The sequence below is a fragment of the Somniosus microcephalus genome, chromosome 1, assembly GCF_052327205.1.
Source record: "Somniosus microcephalus isolate GS21.2 chromosome 1, FLI_Smic_1.0, whole genome shotgun sequence".
NCBI lineage: Eukaryota > Metazoa > Chordata > Chondrichthyes > Squaliformes > Somniosidae > Somniosus > Somniosus microcephalus.
Window position 1 is genome coordinate 380525368 of NC_140987.1, and position 26901 is coordinate 380552268.

Consider the following 26901-nt stretch of genomic DNA (forward strand, 5'->3'; position numbering starts at 1 on the left):
GACCACCCCTGTATATAAGCCTGTGTAGTAACATTTGCATAGTAGTTCCAGGTTGCCTCCGTTCAGTAAAGGCCTGTTATAACCAACTCCTGCAGTCTGTGTCTTAATTATACACGGACATAATACTGGCGACGAGCAGGTACGAACTTACCTACAGTCTGCACCACCTCATGGGGATCCATCCCTGAAGCGAAGTTATCAGAGGTCGAGGCCAGAAGGAAGAAAGAAACAGAAGAAACGGGCGTCGACCGTGGGCATCCGCCTATGAGTCAGCGGAGTTGAAGATTTGCAGGAGAGGCTGTCGAGAGCGGGGCTTGGTTATCCTGTCGATGGTGTTTCAGCTAATCGGGCTGGTGGCAGGTAGTACACTGATCCTTCCTGGGCTGCGGCGGTCTAGAGCTCGAGCGGGTGGCTTTGCAACGGGGCCGAGCAGTGTTGTCAGGAAGAGGAGAGAGAGAGAGGGTGGAGCACACAGGGCGCGGCCGGTGCTACGAAGCCGGGCAGCGTACAGACCCGAGAAGAGGGAGGCAAAAGTCTCGCAGGGTTGTTCCGACGACGGGGAAATAATAAAAATTAAACACGCAGGAAGACGCGAGGAGCTGCAGTTTGCCACGGGAACCGCGGAGAGCAGCATTAGCAGCAGCGCGGGGGGAAGTGCGCGAAGACCATAGGGCGTCGCCATCAAGGCATAAAACGCCAGCAACAGCGCTAGCAACAGCGGAGAAGACAGAAAGCGTGGGAGGCGCCATCCTAATCCAGCGGGGAAGAAGGCAAAGCATGGGAGGCGCCATTTTGTTAAATCGGGGAAGAAGGCAAAGCGCGGGAGGCGCCATCTTAGATTTCCAAGATGCCGAAGACTGGCAATATCACTGCCTTCGATAATGCAATAGAAGACTGGACCACGTATGTGGAAAGAGTCGAGGTATATTGCGAGGCAAACGAAGTAGCCGATGAGAAAAAGGCATCGGTACTGCTAAACTTAATGGGCGCAAGAACGTATGGCCTATTGCGGGACCTGATTACTCCAGCCAAACCGAAGGCGAAGAGTTTTAACGAAATTGTTGCTATCCTACAGGAACACCTAAATCCTACACCGCTGCTGATAGCAGAAAGATTTAAATTCCACAGGAGAAATCAGCATAAAGATGAGAGCAATGCTGATTACCTTACGGAACTACGCATGCTATCAAAGCACTGCCAGTTCGGAGCAGGACTGGCAGATACCTTACGGGACAAATTTGTCTGTGGACTCCTGAGTGAAGGAACCCAGAAGAGGTTACTCTCAGAGAAAGAGCTGACGCTAGATAAGGCTTTCAGCGTGGCAGTATCGTACGAAGCAGCAGCAAGGGGAACTGCGGAAATACAGCAAAAGCCACAGGAATACGGCACCCACGAAATGACACGGGGATTTGCAAAATGTTATCGCTGCGGCAGAACAACCCATGACCAGAAGGACTGCTGGTCCAAGGACAAAATATGCAGGCAATGCGGAAAGATGGGACACATTGCACGAGTTTGCAGGTCTGGGAAGAAGACCAACGACAACAAAAAGGCTACTAAGGAACCGTACAGGAAAGTACAAAAGATGACGGACAGTAGTTCCGAAGACCAAATGAGCGATAGTGAATCCGGGAACAAGAGACTAAGCTGTCTCAAACTTCACAACGTAATCGCAAAAGAGGATCACCGAACCATTTGTGTCACCCTCACGATAGCAGGGTCCCAAGTCAAAATGGAATTGGATACAGGATCAGCTCTAACCGTCATGAATCGACGAGACTACGAGCGGCTATTCTCACACATACCCTTGAAAGAGACATCCATTGTCTGGAAGACGTATACGGGGCAAAAAGCATACCCCAGAGGAAAAATAAGGGTGCCTGTCGAATACAACGGCAAGGAAATACAGAAATTGTATCTGTACATACTGCAAGATGGTGGACCACCGTTATTGGGACGTGAATGGATCAGAAGGATAAGTTTAGACTGGCACTCCATTCAGGCACTGACGGTGGCTGGTAAAAAGGATGACGACGTCACTCCTGGACGATTGTCAACCATCTTAGCTAACGCCAAAGAAGTATTTCAACAAGAACTGGGAACTCTTAAAGGCGTAACCGCCTCGATAAAAATAGAAGAGAATGCAATTCCCAAGTTTTTCAAAGCAAGACCGGTACCATATGCAATTCGCCCAGCCGTCGAGGCAGAGCTGGAGAATCTGGAGAATGCAGGCGTGTTATCTAAGGTAGACTGGAGCGAGTGGGCGACACCCATCGTTCCTGTCATGAAGAAAACGTTAAACAATAAGTCTGAGGAGCCAAGGAAGGTTCGCATCTGTGGGGAATTCAAGGTGACGGTGAACCCAGTCCTTCACACAGTACAATATCCTCTTCCAAGGATAGAAGATATCTTCACCTCACTATCTGGAGGGAAGCGTTTTACAAAAATTGACCTAGCTCAAGCATATTTGCAGATGGAGGTTGAAGAATCCTCTAGGAAGTATCTCACGATAAACACTCACAAAGGGCTTTGTCAGTATAATCGACTGGTATTCGGAGTAGCATCAGCTCCGGCGATATGGCAAAGAGCGATGGAACAAGTCCTGCAAGGAATTCCGGGGACTCAGTTTTACTTGGACGACATCCTAGTGACAGGTGAAGATGACAGTGAACACCTTGCCAACCTAGAGCAGGTGTTCACTAGACTACGTGAACATGGGCTACGGGCCAATCGCCCCAAGTGCGAGTTTTTTAAGAAACAGATATCGTAATGTGGCCATGTGATTGATGAAGAGGGGTTACATAAGTCCCCTGACAAAATTGAAGCGGTAGTTAAGGCTCCAGCGCCTGAAAATGTGTCGCAACTGAGGTCATTCCGCGGATTGGTGAATTACTACCATAAGTTTTTGCCGAATTTGTCCACAATTCTGCACCCATTGAACGCCATACTACAAACAGGAGTAACATGGAAATGGAGCGATGAATGTAAGCGGGCCTTTCAGAAGAGTAAGGACCTAATCACTTCAAGAGAAGTATTGGCTCACTACAACCCATCACTACCGATAAGACTGGCGTGTGATGCGTCTCCCTACGGCATTGGGGCGGTACTGTCACATAAATTCCTTGATGGTTCAGAGAGGCCGATAGCTTTTGCGTCACGCTCGTTAACTTCAGCCGAGCGTAACTACGCCCAGATTGACAGAGAGGCCCTCAGCCTGGTGTGGGGGGTGAAGACGTTCAATCACTACCTGCACGGTCAGAAATTTACTCTACTTACTGATCATCAACCTCTTGTCTCCATTTTCAACCCTCAGAAGGGCGTACCGATAATGACAGCACAACGGCTACAGAGGTGGTCCCTTTTCCTAGGGGCACACCAATATGACATCTAGTACAAAGGAACTAAACAGCATGGGAATGCTGATGGATTGTCGCGCCTACCGTTGCCGACGGTGGAAGAAGAACTTGCAGTGGATCCAGTGGAGATATTCCACTCGACCATAGTCGAATGTCTCCCTGTGACGAATGCAAACATAGAAAAGGAAACACGAAATGACCCGACACTCTCCTGGTTCTATGATTTAATGGTGAAGGGATGGCCAGCACATGGCGAACCACTGCTGCCAGCATTCTCGCCGAGAAGAGAACAGCTGTCAGTGTGCAGAGGAACCTTGATGTGTGGATCCAGAGTAGTAATTCCACCCAAATTGAAGGATAGAGTGCTCAATGAGCTTCATGAGGGCCATCTGGGAGGGGTAAAAATGAAAAACTTAGCCAGAGCGTTTGTGTGGTGGCCGGGAATCGATAGAGAAATCGAAGAGATGACCAAGAGCTGTACAGGATGCCAGAAGGTGCAAAACGCCCCACCACAAGCCCCTCTACATCCATGGGAGTGGCCCTCATCTCCATGGCAAAGGGTGCACATTGATTTTGCTGGTCCATTTATGGACTCGATGTTTTTAATTGCGGTGGGTGCACATTCAAAGTGGCCAGAGGTAATAAAAATGTCCTCAACCGTCACAGAAAAAACTATCACAGTCTTACGAACCATATTCGCCAGGAATGGGCTGCCTGAACAGATTTGCTCTGACAATGGACCACAGTTTGTGTCTGAAGAGTTCCGGGGGTTCTTAAATAACAATGGTGTTAAGCATTACACATCCGCCCCATATCATCCAGCCACTAATGGATTGGCCGAGAGGTTCGTTCAAACATTCAAGAAGGCTATCAAGGCAATGTGTAATGAAGATATACCCCTACAGCACAAGGTGGATAACTTCTTGTTTGCCTACCGGAATGCGACACATGCGGTTACCAACCAAACTCCAGCCATGATGTTCTTCAATCAAAGGCTACGATGCCGCTTGGATTTGGTTAAGCCAAACATCAGAAGAGATGTGGAGAACAGGCAGTTTCAGAATATGAATGAAAGGCCGACCAGGAGTTTTAAGATAGGTCAACCAGTTTTGGCCCGGGACTACCGCACAGAGAAATGGCAGCCAGGAACGATCTGTACACGGCAAGGACCTCTAATGTATACCGTGGACGTTGGAGAGAGCATTGTAAGATGCCATGCTGACCAGATTCTAGAGTCACTGGGAAACGTCAACCCCACACCACGATCTGATACACCTGGCGATGAAACCGAAGTACCAATTGCATCTACCTCAGAATCGGTGATATTGGAAGCAGACGAACCAAACAACGACATTGATCCCGACTCAACGTTGCCAGAAGAACCTGATACCCCAAAGAGGCATTATCCAGACAGAATCAGGAAGCCTCCTCAAAGACTGAACTTATAATTGCTTAACTTCAACTAATGTATCTAGCAGTTGTAATTGTAAATATGTTATTTCATTGTTAATCGAATGTTATGTACTGTTTAGCTAAAAGGGGAGGAATTGTAGTGTATGTACTTTGCAGAAGGAACTATATTCTGCAGCCCCTGTATACTGCAGTACCAGTAGTGACCACCCCTGTATATAAGCCTGTGTAGTAACATTTGCATAGTCGTTCCAGGTTGCCTCCATTCAGTAAAGACCTGTTATAACCAACTCCTGCAGTCCGTGTCTTAATTATACACGGACATAATAGCTACCCTGTAAGGTTCTGGATAGGAATGCCACGGGTCGACCACCTGATTCAAGGTAGCCGAGATCGCCACCTCTGATGCATCGCATTCGACCACAAAAGGAAGGTTTTTGTCAATGGAGCAAAGCATAGCTTTCTCCAGCTGTCGTTTGAGGAGGTTGAAGACAGAAATAGCCGTTGCTTCCAATGGAAAAGACTTCGCATGAAGCAGGGGCTGTATTTTATCGGAGAAGTGAGGTATCCACTTTGCGTAATAAGCAAACATGCCAAGTGCCCGATGAAGAGAGCCGAGATTTGTAGGGGGAGGGAGCTCCTGAAGTGGACGAAGTTGCTCTGGGTCCGGTTTAATAACACCGTTGCCCACCCATTAGCTGAGAATGTTCACTGATGCCACCGATTTCACTGATTTGGATTCGTTTAACGTTAAGTGGCGACGACGGAGAACGTCAAAAAATCTCTGAAGATTGGCGTCATGCTCCTTTTGATCATGGCCGGCAATAGTGATATTGTCTAAATACGGAAAGGTATTCGTCAAGTTCTCTTGCCGGACTAGGCCATCCATTGCCCGTTGGAAGACGGCCACCCCATTGGTGACCCCAAATGGAAGGCGACGAAACTGATAAAGCCGACCATTGGCCTCAAAGGCCGTATACTTTTTGTCAGAGTCTTTCAGCGGTACCTGATGGTACACGCTCTTTAAATCGAAGGTTGAAAATACCTTGTATTTGGCAAGGTTGTTGAGCATGTCATCTATGCGTGGTAGCGGGTAGGCATCCAGATTGGTATATTGATTAATAGTCTGTGAATAATCAATACACAGACGTTTCTTATGTTGTTTTAAAGGGTTTTTCACAACGAGACTTGAGCCCGCCAGGGAGATGAACACGGCTCGATAATACCGTTAGCTAAAAGGCGAGAGATTTCTGCCTCGATAAATGCTCGGTCGTCTTGGCTAAAGCGCCGCGATTTGGTGGCTATGGGTTTACAGCGGGGGGAGAGATTGGCAAACAGGGAGGGCTCCCTGAGTAAGGCCGCCGAGAGCGCACAAAACGGCACCTTAGAAATGGTAAGCTCCGGCTTCGACCCTCCAAACTCAAAAGTGAGTCTTTTGTGCTGCTTCTGGAAGTCCTGTCCCAGAAGCACATCGCTACATAAGTTTTTGAGTACTCCGAGCCGGGTGGAGGGATACGTGCGACCATTGAGGATGAGGTTGACAAGACAGAAGCCAGAAGAATTGGTGGTCAGAGCCATTGCAATCTCCCTGTCCGAGGGATAAATGTGCAGTTTTAACCTGCTAACAGCCCGCTTACTAATGAAGCTGTCAGAGCTGCAGGAGTCGATTAGCGCGCTTAGAGTGTGCCCATTTACTGAAACCTTCGTGGCTGCATGGGACAAACTTTGGGGATAAACAGCTGTGATGGGAGGAGGGGTAATTTTTCTTTCGGCAGCTGTAGCCTTAGCAGTGGTTCTTGGGGGAGGAGCAGCTCCATAGAGAGCAGCTGTGAAGCTAACAGGAGCTCTCGACCGGTATACTTTAGAGGAGCGGCCTTTTTTGTTAGCAGAGGCCCGTGACTGGCATACCTTGGAAAAGTGTCCTTTCTTGCTGCAATGATTGCAGGTCGCATTACGAGCCGGGCAAAATTTTCTGTAATGGAACGTACCTCCACAAAAGAAACACTTTCTTCCTGATTGCCAGGATGCTGCTAGGGTGGGGTCATCATCAGCAAAAGCCTCTAGGGTAGGGTCGTCGTCCATTAGAGTAGAATCATCATCAGCGGGGGCATCCACCCGAGACCTATCGAAAGACTTATTAAAGGTGATAGCTGCCGCCCGTGCACGTGGTGGGAGATAAGTGTCTGCATTCTTCTTGGCCAAGTCCAGGGAACACGCCTGGTCATAAGCAGCCGTAAATTGAGGGTTTTATTTTCCAGCAGGCGCTGACGTATAAAAGGGGATGCAATCCCATTGATAAAGGAATCGCGGATTAGTTCCTCTTGATACTGTTCAGCTGTAACCGCTTTAAGGTTACAATCTTTGCTGAGCCTGCGAAGTTTCTGGAGGAATTCATCGAGTGATTCCTCAGGCTGCTGCTGAGTTGTGGCCAGTAGGTGTCGAGCAAAGATTTCATTCGGGGACTTGGCATATAGCTGCTGTAAAATTTGGATAGCAGCGTTGTAGTCTATACAGTCCTCACTATAATCATACACATGAGGGGATACGTAGTTAATAAGCATTCATAACTTATTAGGCGCATCCGCCCCACATTCTTCAAGTAAGTTGCTAAAGGTACGAAACCAATGCTTCCATACCTTCGCTGCCGCAGGTGCATTCGGGTCCAGGTCGAGACGAGCGAGTCTAAGGAGTTTTTCCATGATGGATCAGTTTCTTGCCCAAGTTCCTTTCTGTGGTTCGAGTTGCAGCTGGTTGTTCCGAATCACCCAAGGCGTGGAGACGATAACAAGTCGATTAAATTGACGTAATAAAGACTCACTACGCACTTGGTTGTACATAAAGCAAGGCTTTAATCGACTTGTAACAAAACATGGAGGTCTAGTTAGTAGTCACTAGCTTCCTGTTTCCAGATTGTCTCTGGCCAAGTTGGGCCCACGCCCAAGTATTTATACTCCTCGGACAGCGCCCTCAGCTGGCCGTTCAGTAGTACTTCCTGAGTTACTCCTTGCAGAAGTTGCGATTTATGACAGTGAGTTGCCGCAGTGCATCTTGTAGATGGTACACACTGCAGCCACAGTACGCCGGTGGTGGAGGGAGTGAATATTTAAGGTGGTGGATGGCTTGCCAATCAAGCGGGCTGCTTTGTCCTGGATGGTGTCGAGCTTCTTGAGTGTTGTTGGAGCTGCATTCATCCAGGCAAGTGGAGAGTATTCCATCACACTCCTTACTTGTGTCTTGTAGATGGTGGAAAGGCTTTGTATGTGAGTTTGGAAGGCAGAGGAAACAAAGGCTAGAAAATAGATGACAAAGGGGTTTGGTAATGCTTAATGGTATATACTTCAATGCAAGGAGTCTAGTGAATAAGGCAGATGAGTTGAGGGCACAGATAGACATGTGGAAGTATGGTATCATAGCTATTACTGAAACATGGCTGAAAGAAGGGCAGGAATGGCAGCTCAACATTCTTGGTTACAGGGTTTTCAGATGAAATAGAGAGGAGGATAAAAAAGAATGGAAGGGTTTGCAATATTGGTTAAAGAAACAATTACAGCTGTGAGGAGGGATGATATGTTAAAAGGATCATCAAATGAGGCCATATGGGTTGAACTGAAGAACACAAAGGACAATGACACTGCTGGCAGTGTACTATAGACCCGCAAATAGTTAGAGAGAGATAGAAGTGCAAATATGTTGGCACATTTCTGCGAAGTGCAAACACAGTAGGGCAGTAATAGTAGGGCAGTAATAGTAGGGCAGTAATAGTAGGGCAGTAACAGTAGGGCAGTAACAGTAGGGCAGTAACAGTAGGGCAGTAACAGTAGGGCAGTAACAGTAGGGCAGTAACAGTAGGGCAGTAATAGTAGGGCAGTAACAGTAGGGCAGTAACAGTAGGGCAGTAACAGTAGGGCAGTAATAGTAGGGCAGTAACAGTAGGGCAGTAACAGTAGGGCAGTAACAGTAGGGCAGTAACAGTAGGGCAGTAACAGTAGGGCAGTAACAGTAGGGCAGTAACAGTAGGGCAGTAATAGTAGGGCAGTAATAGTAGGGCAGTAACAGTAGGGCAGTAACAGTAGGGCAGTAACAGTAGGGCAGTAACAGTAGGGCAGTAACAGCAGGGCAGTAATAGTAGGGCAGTTCAACTACCCTAAAATTAACTGGGATAGAATCAGTGTAAAAATATAGAGGGCACAGAATTGTTAAAATGCATTCAAGAGAACTTTTTTAGCTAGTACGTAGCAAGCCCAACAAGAGAGGGGATGGTTCTGGACTTAGTTTTAGGGAATGAAGCTGGGCAGGTGGAAGGGTTATCAGTGGAAGAGCATTTCGGTGGTAGTGATCATAATTCAGTTAGATTTAGCATAGTTATGGAAAAGGACAAAGGTAGATCAGGAGTAACAGTTCTCGATGCGGAAAGGCCAATTTTACTACGCTGAGATGTGATTTAGCAAAAGTGGACTGGAAACAGCTACTTGAAGGTAAATCAGTATCAGAGCAGTGGGAGGCATTTAAGGAGGAGATAGCGAGGGTTCAGAGCAAATATGTTCCCACAAAGAAAAAGGGTGGGACTCCCAAATCTAGTCCCCTGGATGCCAAGGAGCATACAGGGTAGGATAAGGCAAAAAAGGGAAGCTTATGTAAGACACCGAGAGCTCAATACTGCAGAAAACCTAGAGAAGTATAGAAAGTGCAAGGGTGAAATTAAAAAGGGAATTAGGAAAGCAAAGAGAAGGCATGAAAAAATATTGGCAAGTAAAATCAAGGAAAACCCAAAGATGTTTTATAAATACATAAAGAGTAAGAGGATAACTAAAGAAAGAGTAGGGCCTATTAGAGACCAAAAAGGAAGCTTGTGTGTGGAGGTGAAAGATGTGGGTATGGTTCTTAATGAATACTTTGCGTCTGTCTTCACAAAAGAGAGGGACGATGCAGACATTGTAGTTAAGGAGGAGGAGTGTGAAATATTAGATGAGATAAACATAGTGAGAGAGGAAGGATTAAGAGGTTTAGCATCTTTAAAAGTAGATAAATCACCAGGCCTGGATGAAATGTATCCCAGGCTGTTAAGAGAAGCAAAGAGAGGAAATAACGGATGCTCTGATCATCATTTTCCAAACCTCTCTGGCTACAGGTGTGAAAGCGGAGGACTGCTAACGTTGTGCCATTTTTTAAAAAGGGAGAAAGGGATAGACCGAGTAATTACAGGCCAGTCAGCCTAAACTCGGTGGTGGGCAAATTGTTGGAAAAAATTCTGAGGGACAGTATGAATCGTCATTTAGAAAGGCACGGATTAATCAAGGACAGTCAGCATGGATTTGTTAAGGGAAGGTTGTGTCTGACTAACTTGGTTGAATTTTTTGAGTAGTAACGAGGGTTGATGAGGATAGTGCATTTGATGTAGTCTACATGGATTTTAGCAAGGCTTTTGACAAGGTCCCACATGGCAGACAAAAGTAAAAGCCCACAGGGTCCAAAGGAAAGTGGCAAGTTGGATCCAAAATTGGCTCAGTGGCAGGAAGCAAAGGGTAATGGTCAACGGGTGTTTTTGTGACTGGAATGCTGTTTCCAGTGGGGTTCCACAGTGCTCAGTACTAGGTCCCTTGCTTTTTGTGGTATACATCAATGATTTAGACTTCAATGTCTAAAGGGCACGATTAAGAAGTTTGCAGATGATACAAACATTGGCCATGTGGTTGATAATGAGGAAGAAAGCTGTAGTCTGCAGGAAGATATCCCCAGGTGGGCAGAAAAGTGGCAAATGGAATTGAACCCAGAGAAGTTTGAGGTAATGCATTTGGGGAGGGCTAACAAGGCAAGGGAATAAACATTAAATGGTAGGACACTGAGAAGTGTAGCGGAACAGAGGGACCTTGGAGTGCATGTCCACAGATCCCTGAAGGAAACAGGACAAGTAGATAAGGTGATTAAGAAGGCATATGGGATGCTTTCCTTTATTAGCCAAGGCATAGAATATAAGAGCAGTGAGGTTATGCTTGAACTATATAAAACACTAGTTAGGCCACAGCTAGAGTGTGTACAGTTCTAGTCACCACATTACAGGAAAGATGTGATTGCACTAGAGAGGGTACAGATGCGGTTTACAAGGATGTTGCCAGGACTGGACTATCTTAGCTATGAGGAAAGATTGGATAGGCTGGCGTTGTTCTCTTTGGAACAGAGGAGGCTGAGGGAAGACTTAATTGAGGTGTATAAAATTATGAGGGGCTTAGATAAAGTGGATAGGAAGGACCTATTTCCCCTAGCAGAGAGGTCAATAGCCAGGGGGCATAGATTTAAAGTAATTGGTAGAAGGATTAGAGGGGAGTTGAGGAGAACGTTTTTCACCCAGAGGGTGGTGGGGGTCTGGAACTCACTGCCTGAAAGGATGGTAGAGGCAGAAACCCTTATCACATTTAAAAAGTACTTGGATATGCACTTGAAATGCCGTAACCTACAAGGCTACGGACCAAGAGATGGAAAGTGGGATTAGGCTAGATAGCTCTTTTTCGGCCAGCACAGAGATGATGGGCCAAATGGCCTCCTTCTGTGCCGTAAAGTTCTATGATTCTATGATTCTAAGGTGGTGGTGATCCGCTTTCTTGAACCACTGCAGTCCGTATGGTGAAGGTACTCCCATAGTGCTGTCAGGGATGGAGTTCCAGGATTTTGACCCAGCGATGATGAAGGAATGGTGATATAGTTCCAAGTCAGGATGGTGTGTGACTTGGAGGGGAACTTGGAGGTGATGGTGTTCCCATGCGCCTGCTGCCCTTGTCCTTCCAGGTGGTAGAGGTCATGTGTTTGGGAGGTGATGTCGAGGAAGCCTTGGCGAGTTGCTGCAGTGCATCTTGTAAATGGGACACACTGCAGCCATGGTACGCTGGTGATGGAGGGCGTGAATGTTTAAGGTGGTGGATAGGGTGCCAATATAGCGGGCTGCTTTGTCGTGGATGGTGTTGAGCTTCTTGAGTGTTGTTGGAGCTACACTAATCCAGGCAAGTGGAGAGTATTCCATCACACTCCTTACTTGTGCCTTGTAGATGGTAGAAAGGCTTTGGGGAGTCAGGAGGTGAGACACTTGCAGCAGAATACCCAGCCTCTGACCTGCTATTGTAGCCACAGTATTTATGTGGCTGGTCCAGTTAAGTTCCTGGTCAATGATAACTCCCAGGATGTTGATGGTGGGAGATTCGGTGATGGTAATGCCGTTGACTGTCAAGGGGAGGTGGTTAGGCTCTCACTTGTTGGAGATGGTTATTGCATGGCACTTGTGTGGCGCGAATATTACTTGCCACTTATCAGCCCAAGCCTGAATGTTGTCCAGGTCTTGCTGCCCATGGGCATGGACTGCTTCATTATCTGAGGAGTTGTGAATGGATCTGAACACTGTGCAGTCATTAGTGAACACCCCCATTTCTGACCTTGTGATGGAGGGAAGGTCATTGTTGAAGCAGCTGAAGATGGTTGGGCCTAGGACACTGCCCTGAGGAACTCCTACAGTGATGTCCTGGAGCTGAGATGATTGCCCTCCAACGATCACAACCATGTTCCTTTGTGCTAGGTATGACTCCAGCCAGTGGAGAATTTTCCCCGATTCCCATTGACTTCAATTTTACGAGGGCTCGGAGACCTGAACACATATTCCACGCGGACACTTCAGTGCAATACTGGGTGAGTACTGCACTGCGGGAGTCCCATCTGCCCTCAAGGTGGGCGTAAAAGATCTCATAGCAGTACTTGAAGAAGAGCCGGGGAGTTCTCCAAGTGTCCAGATCAACTATTATCCCTCAAGCAAAATTACTAAAGTAGATTATCTGGTCATTTATTTCTTTGCTGTTTGTGGTACTTTGCTTTGTGAAAATTTGCTGCCATGTTTCCCTACAACAGTGACTACACTTAAAGAGTAATTCATTGGCTGTAAAGCACTTTAGAATGTTGCACTTATATAAAACACAATGGCCTGGATTTTGCCGTCAGTGCTGAACGTGCGGCGCTTGCCGTTTATTACACTTACAGCTGCCCACAGATTTTGTGTGGCAACTTACGGTAATTAGAGAGCCATGTCAGCGCGGCGTCCTCTACAGGGGTTCTGGGACAGGGCAAGCAACAGCGTGTCTCTTCAACCAATCAGACTGTAGAATCCTTACTGAGACATGCAAAAGCCCATTAAATGTCTGTGGGCAGCTGTAAGCGTACTGGGCCTATATAAATGCAAGATTGTTCTTTCCTTTTATAAAGACTATTTTTTTGCAATAACTCATTTAACATGTATGTGCACTGTGTGTTTGATACAATCTGCTATCTGAGATTAAATTGCTGATCTTTGACCCAATAAGGAAATACCTGATGTAGGTGCAATCCTTGTTTATTATTCATATGCTGTTTGGGATGGAATATGTTTGCGTAAATCAAAGTAAAATTTTTACAGGTGCTTTACTCAATGACATGACTTTATTCCATGTCTAAATGATTCAATAATACAAAGTTATTTTATAACCATATAATTGGGTGTGGATCTAGAATGGTTATAACCTTCCTGTTTATGAGTAATATCTTTCTTAAGCAGTATTCCATCATACATTTTATAACTGTTTTTGGTAGGGATGAACATTTGGCTTTATTCAGGCAACAACTTTGCAAGGCTCAATCTTCAGATCTTCATGAAGCACGAATCTAAAGTTGAGGTCATGCTGTTACTAGACTGCCAGAGCCTGGATTAGGCCCAGGCCCCATTTGTGGATGCCAAGAAAAACAAGTATGTACATAATAAGATGCATTCCCCCCACTGAGAGATGGAGGTAGATAAGCATCTTCATTTATTTATTTAATCTGTTCAATCAGCATTTGGAAATTAAAATATTACCAGAGTAAAATATTTTATTTCTGTGCAATAGTTGAACAATTTAAAGTTTTAAAAAATGTGTTATACATTTATTTGTCTTAATCATGCCATAGAGCTAAAATTTCATTCTTTCTTGGTACAAGACAGTTTGGGAATTTAACTCCCTTTCCATGGAAAAGGAATTCCTTAAAATAGTGCCAGCTTACTGTGGAGAGACTTGTGAGACAGCTAATGTTAGTTATTGAAAGAAAGAGAAACATTTTGTATTTGTATAGCAGCTTATCCATGAGAGGGAGGAATGGGCACTGATGTTCTAATCAATGAATTATTTTTTGACGTGCAATCACTGTTGTTATGTGGGCAAACAGGACAGCCAAGTAAGTGCCACAAAAGCAGTTCATCTGTTTTTGGTGGTGTTGATTGAGGGAGGAACATTGAGCATTGCACCAGAAGAACTCTCTTCTCTTCAAATTGTTTTGCAGGCAGAAGCGGCCTTGTTTTAATGTCTTATCTGAAAGATGGCACCTCTGACAATGCAACAGTCCCATAGTTCTGCAATATGTTCAGTGGGGATCAAACCCATAACCTCTGATACAGAGGCATGAATGCTACTAGCTGACACTTCTAGTAGCATTGGAAAACCATTCATACCTCAAAGAGTCTGTCCTCATTGTAAAACATAACAGTAAGAAATATACACATTGAATAAACCAGAAAAACTCTCCATGAAACTCAGAACACAGAATTTATTCCATAGTTTTCCTCTGAGTCTTTCATATCATTGGCAGATATTCTTGAGTTGTGAAATTAATTATAAAAAGAGGCTTGTAAATTGCAGTTTCATTATGATAACATAAAAGATCTCTGGGGGAAAAATTTGGTTGGCTTGCGCCTCCCGTTAGCGCCCAGGCATGGCGATGTTTGCGCCGCTCGCGAAATTGACTAGAGTTTTTGCGGCAGCGCAAAAGTTTAGCACCCCGATCTCCTGCGCCTGCAGATCGTGATGTCAGTCAAGCATGCAACGCCCTGGTGGCACCCCGGACCGGATATTGAGTGGCGCCCCCCTCCTTTCCGCCTGGCGCAAGCAACGACAGGGAGACTGGAATGTTTCCCAGTCGGTGAGGGGCTGGGGGGCGGCGCTATTTAAAGATGGCCTCTTCCTGGCTTTTTCTGTGGCAGACATTTTTGCACCACTCATTCTGACAGAGAGAGATTCTGAGAGAGAGAAGGAGAGACTTCAGAATAGAGTCACGCTGTGTGAAGTAGTTTTGGCTACTGAACATCACTTTACAGGTACTTTTGGATTTGACCTTCATTACTTCGATTGCCAAGAGACTATGGGGGCTGCACTGATTCAGAGCGTCGTCCTGCGCTTGCAGAATCAGAGGCAACAGAGACGTAGAGAGAAAATGCCAATCATGGCCAGATGGAGGAAGGCCAACAGGCCTCTGTACAGGAGACCTTACCCTCCCAGGGTATTTCGCCAACAATTCTCCGACATTAATTTGTCCGAGCAGCAGTGTTTGCGCAGGCTGTGCTTCAGCAAGGAGGTGGTCACTGAGCTCTGCCACCTACTGCAGCCAGATCTGCAGCCTCTACTGAGGACCAGGATGTCTCTGTTGGTGGCAGTGAAGGTCACAGTGGCTTTGAACTTTTATGCCACCGGCTCCTTTCAAGCAGCTACTGGGGACATCACCAATATCTCCCAGTTCGTGGTCCATTGCTGTATCCGTCAGGTCTCAAATGCCCTCTATAAAAGGAGATGCCAGTACATCTCTTTCACGGGATTGGGGGTAATGTTAGGTCCGTGTATCTTAATGTTGTGTCCTTCAATAATCAGACAACAGACTGCAGGGAACGATTCAACAGGTGTTTACTCAACGTGGTTCAAACTGCAACTGAAACAACAGATTACTACTCAGCGTTATATACAGGTGTGGTCACTGTTAAGTCTGTGTGTTCCAGTTATGGTTAATATGAATCACTGCACACAGACCACAAGAATAACTTTAACAGGTCTTTACTAGTCGAAGGTCAGGGCTGAACTACACAGCAAATTACTACACAGCACTTATATACCGGTGTGGTCACCACCGGTATTACCGTATACAGCAGCCAGAGAAAGTAGTACATCTCTTAAGGTGGAACAGGTTTAAGTTCTCTTAAGGTGGAACAAGTTACATCCACCACAATCCTCCCTTTTTAGCTTAACAGTTATATCCCCATTTAACATAACATAATAACATATATACATATACAACTTCATGTAGAAACAGTTCAAAGGTTCAGTCTCTCAGGAGGCCTCCTGATTCGAGTTGGATAACGCCTTTCAGGGGTCTCTGATTCTTGTTGTTGAGGTGACTCCTCTAGTTGGTCTCTTATGTCTTGGACATCATCATCAGGTACATTCACTGCCGAGGTAGATGCTTCAGGTTCACTAATTTCTTCCACGGTTGTCTCTGTCGTAACCATGGGTTCGACCCTTGTTCTCGATTCTACCAGTTGGTCAGCATGACGCCGTATTAAATTTTTACCAACATCTACAGTGTACATCAGGGGTCCTTGTCTGGCCCGAATTGTTCCGGATTGCCATTTCTCATTTCCATAGTCCCTGGCCAACACTGGTTGTCCTACCTCGAAACTCCGAGTGGTCTTGTTATTTATATGCTGGAACTGTTTGTTTTCAACTTCCCTCCGCACATTTGGTTTTAACAAGTCCAACCTGGACCGCAACCTCCTGTTATAAAACATCATGGCAGGACTTTGGTTTGTCACTGCATGAGCGGCGTTTCGATATGCCAGTAGAAACTTGTCCACCTTATGTTGTAGTGGAATCTGATCTTCGCTCATGGCCTTTATTGCCTTTTTGAATGTTTGTACAAATCTCTCGGCCAACCCATTTGTAGCCGGATGATATGGGGCAGAGGTATAATGTTTCACCCCATTCTTCTTTAAGAATTTTTGGAATTCTTCTGACACGAACTGTGGTCCGTTGTCGGAACATATTTGTTCTGGCAATCCGTTCCTTGCGAATATCGTTCTTAACACCGCAATTGTCTTTTCTGAAGTAGTGGTAGTCATCTTGATCACTTCTGGCCATTTAGAATGTGCGTCCACCGCAATTAGAAACATGGAGTCCATGAATGGACCAGCAAAGTCAATATGTACGCATTGCCATGGGGCTGAAGGCCATTCCCATGGATGCAGCGGTGCAATCGGAGGTGCATTTTGCACTTTTTGGCACCCTGAGCAGCTTTTCGTCAGCTCCTCTATCTGTTGGTCGATACCCGGCCACCACACATAAGCCCTAGCAAGGCTTTTCATCTTGACTCCCCCCAGATGACCTTCATGCAGTTCCTTTAGAACTCTTTCCCTTAACTTAGGAGGAATAATCACTCTCGTTCCATACATCAATGTTCCTTGACAGACGGACAGCTGGTCTCGTCTTGCCGAGAATGCCGGTAACAGAGAATCACCATGTGCTGGCCATCCCTTCACTGTCACCTCGTAGACTCGGGACAGTGTCGGGTCATTCCTGGTTTCTCTTTCAATACTTGCACTGGTGACTGGTAAACACTCGATGATGGTCGAGTGAAATAACTCAACAGGGTCAACCTTCGTTGTCTCCTCTTCTTCAGGTAGTGGCAGGCGCGACAGCCCATCAGCATTACCATGCTGCTTTGTACCTTTGAATTCTATCTGATATTGATGTGCCCCTAGGAAAAGGGACCATCTCTGAAGTCTCTGTGCTGTCATCACCGACACACCCTTGTTAGGGTTAAAAATGGATACCAACGGCTGACGGTCTGTCAGAAGCGTAAACTTTTGGCCCTGAAGGTAATGATTAAACTTCTTTACTCCCCACACAAGGCTGAGAGACTCCCTATCTATCTGAGCATAGTTGCGCTCAGCGGAGGTCAATGATCTGGATGCGAATGCGACTGGCCTCTCCGTGCCATTTGGCAACTTGTGTGAGAGTACTGCCCCAATACCATATGGAGAAGCATCACAAGCCAAACGAATAGGCAGTGTTGGGTTGAAGTGAGCCAACACTTCCTCTGAGGTTATCAATTCCTTGCTTTTGCGAAAGGCCTTCTTACAGCCCTCGCTCCACTCCCATGGTACTCCCTTCTGCAAAAGAGCGTTCAGTGGGTGCAGTACCGTGGATAAATTTGGCAGAAACTTATGGTAATAGTTAATCAATCCTAGGAACGACCTCAACTGAGGTACATTAACCGGAGCGGGAGCCTTCACAACTGCTTCGATCTTGTCAGGAGACTTATGAAGTCCCTCCTGGTCAATGACATGGCCACAGTACGAGATCCACTTCTGAAAGAACTCACATTTCTGCCGATTAACTCGAATTTCATATTCTTTCAATCTGATGAGCACCAGTTCCAAATTTGCGAGGTGTTCCTCGTCACCCTCTCCTGTAATCAGAATATCGTCCAGGTAACATTGTGTGCCTGGAATTCCCTGTAATACCTGCTCCATGGCCCTCTGCCAAATTGCTGGAGCCGATGCCACTCCAAAAACCAGTCTATTATACCGGTACAAGCCTCTATGCGTGTTGATCGTGAGGTACTGGCGTGACTCTTCCTCAACTTCCATCTGTAAGTATGCCTGCGCCAGGTCTATCTTGGTGAAGTGTTTCCCGCCCGACAATGAAGCGAAGATATCCTCAATCCGCGGAAGCGGATACTGCACCGTGTGAAGCACCGGATTAACAGTGATCTTGAAATCTCCACAGATGCGAACCTTCCCTGGTTCTCCCGGCTTGTTGCTCGAAGGACGTTTCATCACGGGAACAATGGGCGTAGCCCACTCACTCCAGTCTACCTTAGACAGTACTCCTGAACGTTCTAGCGCTTCCAGCTCCGCTTCCACAGCAGGTCGTATCGCATAGGGTACCGGTCTGGCTTTGAAAAATTTTGGTTGTGCATGTTCTTCAATCTTGATGTTTGCCGTAATTCCTCTCAGTGTTCCCAATCCCTGCTGGAACACCTCTTTAGCATCGTCCAATATTCTGGACAATCGTTTAGGTTTGACATCTGTTTCCCTGGCATCTACCGTTAGTGCTTTTAAGGAATGCCAGTCCATATTCATTTTTCTAATCCACTCCCGTCCCAGGAGTGGTGGGCCTCCTTCAGGTAGCACATATAAGTCCATTCCTCGGCTTTCTTTGCCCTTGTGGACCACCTTTACCTCTATCTTTCCGATGGGGTATACTCTTTGCCCCGTGTATGTTTTCAATACAATCTCCGTATCCCGTAGGGGAATATGTTGGAATAACCTTTTGTAATCTTTCTTATTCATGACCGTCAATGCCGATCCAGTGTCCAATTCCATCTTCACTTGGACTCCTGCTATCTGAAGTGTGACCCAAATTGTCTGGAGGTCTGCTTCCTTACCAACGTTGTGTACTCTTAAGCTACCCAGTTCATTACTGCTGGCGTCTGAATCTGACTTCTGTTCGTTCGAACTGTTCTCTGTCACCTTGTGCACCTTTCTGTACTTTCCCTGCGGTGACTTTTTGTTGCTGGTCTTCTCTCCTGACCGGCATACTTTAGCTATGTGACCAAGCCTGCCACATTTTCTGCATTCCTTATTTTTGAACCAGCACTGGTTCTGATCGTGCGTTGTCTTTCCACAATGATAACATTTTACTGTACCCAAGACCATTTGATTTGTGCTGAGTTCCGGTGACCGTAGCTGCATTACCGCTGTGCCTCTCGCTGCGGCTTCGTGCGATGCTGCCATAGCGACAGCTTTATCAAGCGTCAGCTCATTCTCCTTAAGCAGTCGCTTTTGTGTCTCTTCTTTTAACAATCCACACACAAATTTATCTCTTAGCGCATCTGTTAGTCCTGTTCCAAACTGACAGTACTTTGCTAGCTTACGCAATTCAATTAAAAATTCAGCATTGCTTTCATCTTTCAGCTGCTTTCTGCTGTAAAATTTAAATCGTTCCGCTAGCATCAGCGGCGTGGGGCTTAAATGATTTTTCAGGACGGTAACAATATCCCCGAAAGTCTTATCCGCCGGTTTCTCTGGTGATAGAAGGTGTTTCAATTGCCCGTATGTCTTCGCACCCATTAAGTTTAATAAGGTTAGTGCTTTATCCTCATGTGATATCTTATTTGCTTTACAATAAACTTCTATGCGTTCTACATACGTGGCCCAATCTTCAACATCGGCATCGAAATCGTTGATGTTACCACGCTTAGGCATCCTTGCAATCTTCTTGAGAAACAAAAAAAAATTTTCTTTTATTTATTTTTTTCTTTTATTTTAAAATGGCGGTTTCCCGCGCTTGTCTTCTTCCCCCGCCTACGAAAATGGCGGCTTCCCACGTTTGCCTTTCTCCCCCGCTGGCTGTAATGGCGATTGCCATATTGCTGCCGTTCGTGCCTCCCCAGCGGTTCTCAATTTGTGCCTCCCAGCCCCTCTTGCAGTCCGGTCCTTTCCACCGGCTGTGGCTGAGTTCTCCGCGGTTTTTAAAAAAAAATTCTCCCGCGCCTTACGTTGTCCCGGTCGCTGCGCCTCGCAGCCTCGGTAGCTGCCCAGCCTTTTTCACCGGTCGCGGTCGAGCTCTCTCTCGACGCTGTTGCGTCTCCCAGCCCGCTTGCAGCCCGGTCTTTTACACCGGCTGCGTTTGCATTCACCGCGGCTCCCGTGCCTTACGCTGCCCCAGTCTCAGCGCCTCTGGCCCCGACTTCTGTCCGGCTCTTTTCCCCGGCCGTGGTCGAGTTCTCCACCCTTATATCTTCCGTTTTCCCTCCCCTACTCCACAGCCAACGTGGCCGACTTGCTGCTCATCGCTGATCGGCTTACCCACCACCGTGGTAGAAGGGATGATCACTGCCTGTCGCTGATGGAAGGCTTCGTGTCAGGATTCTTCCTTTGCTCTTCAGACCCGAGTCTTTTCTCAGCAGGATGATGAGGGTGGATGCCTCTCCTCGACGCCCGTTAAACTGCCTTGGATGTATCTCTGCCGCAGGGTAAGATCGTACTCGTCGCCACTGTTAAGTCTGTGTGTTCCAGTTATGGTTAATATGAATCACTGCACACAGACCACAAGAATAACTTTAACAGGTCTTTACTAGTCGAAGGTCAGGGCTGAACTACACAGCAAATTACTACACAGCACTTATATACCGGTGTGGTCACCACCGGTATTACCGTATACAGCAGCCAGAGAAAGTAGTACATCTCTTAAGGCGGAACAGGTTTAAGTTCTCTTAAGGTGGAACAAGTTACATACACCACAGTCACTGCCGGTACTACAGTATACATGAGCTGTAGAAAGTAGTTCCCCCCCTTAAAGGTACATACATTACAATTCCTCCCCTTTTAGATTAACAATACCATAACACTCATTTAACAATTAAATATCAAACTAATTACAATTTACACTTTTAACATGCAACATTAGCTGAAAATAGTCTATTTATAAATTCAGTCTTTGGGGTGGCTTCCTGATCCTTTCTGGATAGCGCCTTTCCCGAGTGTCTCGCTCTTGGTGCGGAGGCGATTCTGGCCCCCTGTCGTCGGTTGGTTCATCAGCTTCCGATGCCACTGTTTCTGGGGTAGATGCTACCTGTACGTCGGGTTCATCACCAGGTACGTATGGGCAAGGCATGGGGTTGACTTGTTCCAGTGACTCTAGGATCTGGTCAGCATGGCGTCTCACGATGCTCTCCCCAACGTCCACTGTGTACATTAGTGGGCCCTGCCGTGTGCATATCGTTCCTGGCTGCCATTTTTCTGTTCGGTAGTCGCGGGCCAAGACTGGTTGCCCTACATTGAAGCTCCTTGTTGGCTTCTCATGGATGTGCTGGAATTGCTTACTCTCAACATCTCTTCGTACGTTTGGTCTGAGCAAATCCAGGCGAGATCTTAATCTTCGGTTAAAGAGCATCATGGCTGGGGCCTGGTTGGTGACTGCATGTGTCGCATTCCAGTAGGCGAACAGGAAATTGTCCACCTTGTGCTGCAGCGGAATGTTGTCATTGTACATAGCCTTTATTGCCTTCTTAAAGGTTTGTACGAACCTCTCAGCCAATCCATTTGTGGCTGGATGATACGGGGCGGATGTGTAATGCCTTACCCCATTCTTTTTCAAGAACCTGCGGAACTCTTCGGACACAAACTGTGGTCCGTTGTTGGAGCAAATCTGTTCTGGCAAGCCATTCCTGGCAAAAATGGTCCGTAGGACTGCAATAGTTTTCTCCATGGTGGTGGAGGACATTTTGATGACCTCAGGCCATTTCGAGTGCGCATCCACGGCTATTAAAAACATTGAGTCCATGAATGGACCAGCAAAATCAATATGCACCCGTTGCCATGGAGATGAGGGCCACTCCCATGGGTGTAGAGGGGCCTGTGGTGGTGCATTTTGGACTTTCTGGCATCCTGAGCAGTTCTTGGTCAGGTCCTCGATTTGTTTATCGATTCCCGGCCACCACACATAAGCCCTGGCTAGGCTTTTCATTTTTATCCCTCCCAGATGACCCTCATGAAGCTCATTGAGCACTCTCTCCCTTAACTTGGGTGGAATTACCACTCGGGATCCACACATCAAGGTCCCCAGGCACACTGACAGCTGTTCTCTCCTTGTCGAGAATGCTGGCAACAGTGTGTCGCCATGTGCTGGCCATCCCTTCACCGTCAAATCATATACCCGAGACAGTGTCGGGTCATTTCGGGTTTCCTTTTCGATACAAACGTTAGTTACCGGTAGGTATTCAACTATAGTCGAATGGAATATTTCGACAGGATCCACTGCTGGTGCTTCCTCCGCAGTAGGCAGTGGCAGGCGTGATAGCCCATCAGCATTTCCATGCTGTTTCGTGCCCTTATATTCAATCTCATAGTGGTGTGCCCCTAGAAAAAGTGACCATCTTTGTAGTCGTTGCGCAGTCATCACCGGAACGCCCTTCTTCAGATTAAAAATGGAGACAAGAGGCTGGTGATCAATCAGCAAGGTGAATTTCTGCCCGTGCAGATAGTGATTGAACTTTTTCACTCCACACACTAGGCTGAGGGCCTCCCTGTCAATCTGGGCGTAGTTACGCTCGGCTGAGGTTAGTGATCGTGACGCAAAGGCTATTGGCCTCTCTGAGCTGTCTGAGAATTTGTGCGACAGCACCGCTCCAATGCCATAAGGCGACGCATCACATGCCAACCGAATTGGTAATGCTGGGTTGTAATGGGCCAATACCTCTTTCGATGTGATTAGTGTTTTGCCCTTCTGGAAAGCTCGTCTACATTCGTCACTCCACTTCCATGGCACCCCAGTTTGCAGTAGGGTGTTCAGTGGGTGTAGTATAGTAGACAAATTTGGCAAGAACTTATGGTAGTAGTTTACCAGCCCGAGGAACGACCTCAGTTGTGACACATTTTCCGGTGCTGGAGCCTTGACTACTGCCTCAATCTTCTCTGGGGACTTATGTAACCCCTCTTTATCGATAACGTGGCCACAATACGAGATCTGTTTTCTAAAAAACTCGCATTTGGGGCGGTTAGCTCGGAGCCCATATTCCTGCAATCTAGTGAGCACCTGCTCCAGGTTGGCAAGGTGATCACTGTCATTTTCGCCCGTGACCAGGATGTCGTCCAAATAACACTGGGTCCCTGGGATCCCTTGCAGGACTTGTTCCATTGTCCTCTGCCAAATAGCCGGAGCTGATGCTACCCCGAATACCAGCCGGTTGTATTGGTAGAGACCTTTATGGGTGTTGATTGTGAGGTATTTTTTTGATGCTTCTTCTACCTCCATTTGCAGATACGCCTGGGCCAGATCAATCTTAGTGAAGCGTTTCCCTCCAGATAGCGAGGCGAAAATATCTTCAATCCGCGGAAGTGGATATTGTACGGTGTGAAGGACCGGGTTCACTGTTACCTTAAAGACCCCACAGATGCGAACCTTCCTTGGTTCCCCAGGCGTGCTGCTCAATAACTTTTTCATCACAGGGATGATGGGTGTAGCCCACCCGCTCCAGTCTACCTTGGACAGTACACCTGAACGTTCCAGACTCTCCAGCTCTGCTTCGACGGCTGGGCGGATCGCATAAGGTACCGGTCTGGCCTTAAAAATTTTGGGCTTGCGTTTTCTTCAATTTTAATCGTCGCTGTCATGCCTTTTAGTGTTCCGAGTCCTTGCTGGAACACTTCTTTCGCGTCACTTAGGATCTTTGACAGTTGCCCAGGTGTGACGTCTTCATCCTTTTTGTCAGCCACAGTCAGTGCCGGTATGGAATGCCAATCCAGTTGTATTTTCCGGATCCATTCACGTCCCAGTAATGGTGGTCCTCCATCTTGCAATACATACAGGTCTAGTTTCGGTGTTTCCTTACCGTTATATATAACGGTCACCCTTATTTTTCCTTTGGGGTAGACTTTTTGCCCCGTGTACGTCTTCAAAATAATTTTTGTGTCTCTCAAGGGTATGTGTGAGAATAGCCGCTCGTAGTCCCGTTGGTTTATGACTGTTGGAGCTGATCCTGTGTCCAATTCCATCTTTACCTGGACTCCTGCTATCTCGAGAGTGATCCAAATGGTTCGGTGATCCTCCGTTGTGATCACATTATGTAGTTTCAGACAACTCAGTTCCCTGCTTTCAGAGTCGTTATCACTCTTTTGTTCGTCTGAACTATTCTCCGTTATCTTATGTACCTTCTTGTACTTCCCTTTGGTCAGTTTCTTATTGCTGGTTTTCTTTCCCGACCTGCAGACTCGTGCTATGTGTCCTACTTTTCCACACTGTCTGCACACTTTGTCTTTGAACCAGCAATCATTCTGGTCGTGTGTTGTTCTGCCGCAGCGATAGCACTTCTCTGTTCCATATGACAGTTCGTTTGTGCCATATTCTTGCGGACTCTGTTGTATCTCTGCAGCGCCCCGTGCTGCTGCTTCATATGATACTGCAATGCTGAAAGCCTTTTCCAGCGTAAGGTCCTTTTCAGATAAAAGCCGTTTCTGGGTTCCTTCACTTTGAAGCCCACACACAAACTTGTCCCTTAAGGTATCTGCTAGTCCCGTTCCAAACTGGCAGTGTTTCGATAGCTTGCACAGTTCTGTTAAATACTCAGCATTACTTTCATCTTTATTCTGGTTCCTTTTGTGAAACTTAAATCTTTCTGCTATCAGCAGCGGTGTGGGGTTTAAGTGGTCCTGTAGGATTGACACTATGTTTTCAAAATCCTTTTCTACTGGCTTCTCTGGGGTTACTGGGTTTCATAGTAAGCCATATGTTTTTGCACCCATTGAATTCAACAATACCAGCGCTTCCTTGTCATCTGGCACTTCATTCGCCTTGCAGTATACTTCTATGCGTTCGACATATGTCGTCCAATCTTCGACTTCATTGTCGAACGCTGTGATACTGCCACTCTTCGGCATTTTTGGGTGTGGTTAGACTGGCTTAAAATGGCGTCTCCCGCGCTTTCCTTTCTTCCCCACTGTGGCTTAAAATGGTGTCTCCCGCGCTGCTGCCAACGCCGCTCTCGGCGGTCCTCGTGGCAAATGGCGACGCCCTGTGGGTTTCGTGTGCTGCTCCTGCGCTGCTGCCAACGCCGCTCTCTGCGGTCCTCGTGGCAATGGCAGCACCTCACGTTTTCCTGTGCGCCTCCCTCCACGGTTGACACTGCTCGGCCCTTGAAAAGCGGCTGCGCTCTGCTCTCTCTCGTCTCTCTCCCCCGTTGATGCCGCTCGGCCCTGAACACCAGCTGCGCCCTGTGCGCTCTGCCCTCTCTCTCTCCCCCGTCGATGCTTCTCGGCCTTTTTCTGTGTCGCTCGGTCGGGCTCTAGCCCGCTGCTGTCCGGGAAGGGTCTGCGCAGTACCTGTTGCCAGCCCGTTTCGCTGGACCACCGTGACTGGAAAGCCAAGCCTGGCTCTCGACAGCCTCCCCTGTGATGCTCAAATCTCCGCTGGATGACTGGGCGGTTGCCCGTGGTCGACGCCCGTGCTTCTGGACTCGACCTTCTTCCACTGTTCTCCAGGAGCGAATCCCTGGGAGGTGATGCAGAGTTGCAGGTAGGTTCGAATCTGCCTCGTCGCCAATGTTAGGTCCGTGTATCTTAATGTTGTGTCCTTCAATAATCAGACAACAGACTGCAGGGAACGATTCAACAGGTGTTTACTCAACGTGGTTCAAACTGCTACTGAAACAAAAGATTACTACTCAGCGTTATATACAGGTGTGGTCACTGCCGGTACTACAGTATACATGAGCTGTAGAAAGTAGTTTCCCCCCTTAAAGGTGCATACATTACAGGTAATATACTGGCATGGGTGGAAGATTGGCTATCTAACAGAAAACAAAGAGTTGGGATAAATGGTTCGTTCTCGGGCTGGCAATCAGTAACTAGTGGTGTTCCGCAGGGGTCAGTGCTGGGACCCCAACTCTTTACAATCTATATTAATGATTTGGAGGAAGGGACCGAGTGCAACGTATCGAAGTTTGCCGACGATACAAAGATGGGAGGGAAAGCAGTGAGTGAGGAGGACATAAAAAACCTGCAAAAGGACATAGACAGGCTAAGTGAGTGGGCAGAGATTTGGCAGATGGAATATAATATTGGAAAGTGTGAGGTTATGCACTTTGGCAGAAAAAATCAAAGAGCAAGTTATTATCTAAATGGAGAGAAACTGCAAAGTGCTACAGTACAAAGGGATCTGGGGGTCCTGGTGCATGAAACACAAAAAGTTAATATGCAGGTGCAGCAGGTGATCAGGAAGGCCAATGGAATCTTGGCTTTTATTGCAAGGGGGATGGAGTATAAAAATAGGGAAGTCTTGCTGCAGTTATACAGGGTATTGGTAAGGCCACACCTGGAATACTGCGTGCAGTTTTGATTTCCATATTTAAGAAAAGATATACTTGCTCTCGAGGCGGTTCAGAGAAGGTTCACTCGGTTGATTCCGGAGATGAGGGGGTTGACTTATGAGGAAAGGTTGAGTAGGTTGGGCCTCTACTCATTAGAGTTCAGAAGAATGAGAGGCGATCTTATCGAAACATATAAGATTGTGAGGGGGATTGATCGGGTGGATGCGGTGAGGATGTTTCCACTGATGGGTGAGACTAGAACTAGGGGGCATAATCTTAGAATAAGGGGCTGCCCTTTCAAAACTGAGATGAGGAGAAACTTCTTTACTCAGAGGGTAGTAAATCTATGGAATTTGCTACCCAAGAGAGCTGTGGAAGCTGCAACATTAAATAGATTTAAAACGGAGATAGACAGTTTCCTAGCAGATAAGGGAATTAGGGGTTACGGGGAAAGGGCAGGGAAGTG